The sequence below is a fragment of the Phaethon lepturus genome, unplaced genomic scaffold (assembly GCF_000687285.1).
Source record: "Phaethon lepturus isolate BGI_N335 unplaced genomic scaffold, ASM68728v1 scaffold8292, whole genome shotgun sequence".
Taxonomy (NCBI): Eukaryota; Metazoa; Chordata; class Aves; order Phaethontiformes; family Phaethontidae; genus Phaethon; species Phaethon lepturus.
The window spans coordinates 1-2,149 of record NW_010525473.1 but is presented as its reverse complement, the minus strand read 5'-3'; positions in this window follow the sequence as shown (position 1 = coordinate 2,149).

Genomic DNA, 2,149 nt, shown 5'->3' with positions numbered 1-2,149 from the left:
TGCTGAAATGGGCAAGTTAGAATTAAGATAAGGGGTTTTTGGGGTTGTTTCTTTTTTTTTTTGTAATTTTAAGTCGTCAGTTGCCTTTTCAAATTCCCTATAAAGGTATTTCTGTTATGAATTCTAGGTGTACTTACAAAGCCACTGCAACGAAAATTGCTGCACCATAGAAAACCGTTGTCTGGAAAACCACCATGGGACGTGAAGTCTGTAAGCATACCACTCATGTAGCTCCAACAGAGTGTAGTTACCCATTGTGACTGTACGCTGACTGGAAACAGGCATATTGAACAGGCTGTCAGTGTTTGGAAAAGCGATTCTAGCTGACCTGCAAGGACCTAGTAAAAAGGGAGAGAAAAACCATGAGCATCAGAACAAAGCAAGCAGGTACAGGGAAATATAAACTCAAGAGACTGAAATAAAGAAGATCAAGATGTAAATGAGTTTTTGTAACAGAGCTCACAAAGGTGTAGATTGTATAAGCCAATATTATTTAGTGATAATTGAGGAAATTTCTATGGCTCAAAAACCAACATAGGAATCTGAGAGAAATCTGGGAATACACAGACCTTCTAGATTTGTATCAAAGAATTGTTGAGAATACTGAGGTAAAATGTGCAGAATAGTGCATGTAAATATTATTTTTGCTTGATCTAGGTGCTTCTTATACAACATGATAAAGAACAATGACATTTTAGAACCTTACACACAACTGATAGGGGTGTTTTAAAGTATGTTACAACTTCCATAAACCGAGGGCATGTAGGACTAAACATTTGGATCCCCCTTGGACAAGCCTGTTGATCGTCCAACAGGGTCAGCTTGACCAGAGGTCTGTTTATATTACTATTTGCTGTCTATATTGCAATTTATTATAGTGTTTATATAATCCTGTATACTACAGGACTTTACAAGTGCAGACAACCAGAAAATGGTTTGTAAATGAAGATTTTCTATACTCCAGTGTACAAAAATTCAACAAAACAGTAACAGTATGAAATGGAGCACTGCTCAGCAAAACTTCTGGAGGCTCTCGTGTCACTTCAGTTTCTTCCTAATGTTGTCATGGGCTAAATTCAGAGAAAATGCTTAGGATTTACATTTCCTACTGACCATCTTAATCAATGGCTTCGGTTACTTTCAGTTTTGATAAAGGATTACAAAGCATAGAGTTCTCTAAACAAGAGAAAGGTAAAAAAAATTACTGTACTTTGGTCAGAATGATGACAATTCACTGTTAGAATCTACTGCCTTTTTAAAACAAAACCAGCACAGCAATGGATAAAAGTAGTGCTGGAAGAGTTTTGTGGAGAAATGCTGTTGCTCTTCAGTCTTTAAATTTGCATCTTAAATAATTATAAAAAGATATATGGTTATAAAGCCCTCATCGTTTTTTATAATTATGAAAATTACTTACAGACTACTTGTTAGTTAAATATAGGCAAGAAATGATCTAGTGCTTTCATCTTTTAAGTGATATTGGATGCTGTGGAGTGAGTCAGACCTCACTGAAGCTGATGAATACAGCAGTTGCTCTTTATTTGTAACAGATTAAATTAGAATGATAGGAATTGTCACCCAAAACACGGTCCCCGGGCAAGGCTGATCAGAGCCCATTTCTGACTACCAAAATAGATGCCTCCTTATCTCATGCATCCGCATGTCTCATTATATGAGCCAGATACAACTAAAAACTCTGTGGAAGAAGCGGAGATTAAGTCATGATGAAGCCGGGAAAATGCTTAGAGTTGAGTAAGGAGACCTATGTGATGTGCTCACTTGAAAAAATCATTGGCATATTGAGCAAATCTTGTTTCTCTGAGATGTTTTTGTAAACAAAGCAAAGTGTATCAGAGAAAGACCTACCTGAATTTCTATCAGGCAACCAGAAACAACCTGAAAAATGGTTGTGCCCGAGCTCAAATAAAGACTAACAGGTACAAAAGGAGAAGCCCAAAGATGTGGGACTCCTCCACACTCACTCTTACAGGGGGAGAAGTGCTTTATAAAATAATTTCCTTCTCCAGGACCCATTTCTCAGAGCACAGATGGAGCTGCACTCGCAATTCATTGTTCTGGACAATGAACCGAATACTCAGAGACAAGCGAGGCTCAGTGAAAGCTAATTAATATTAATTATGCGTATATA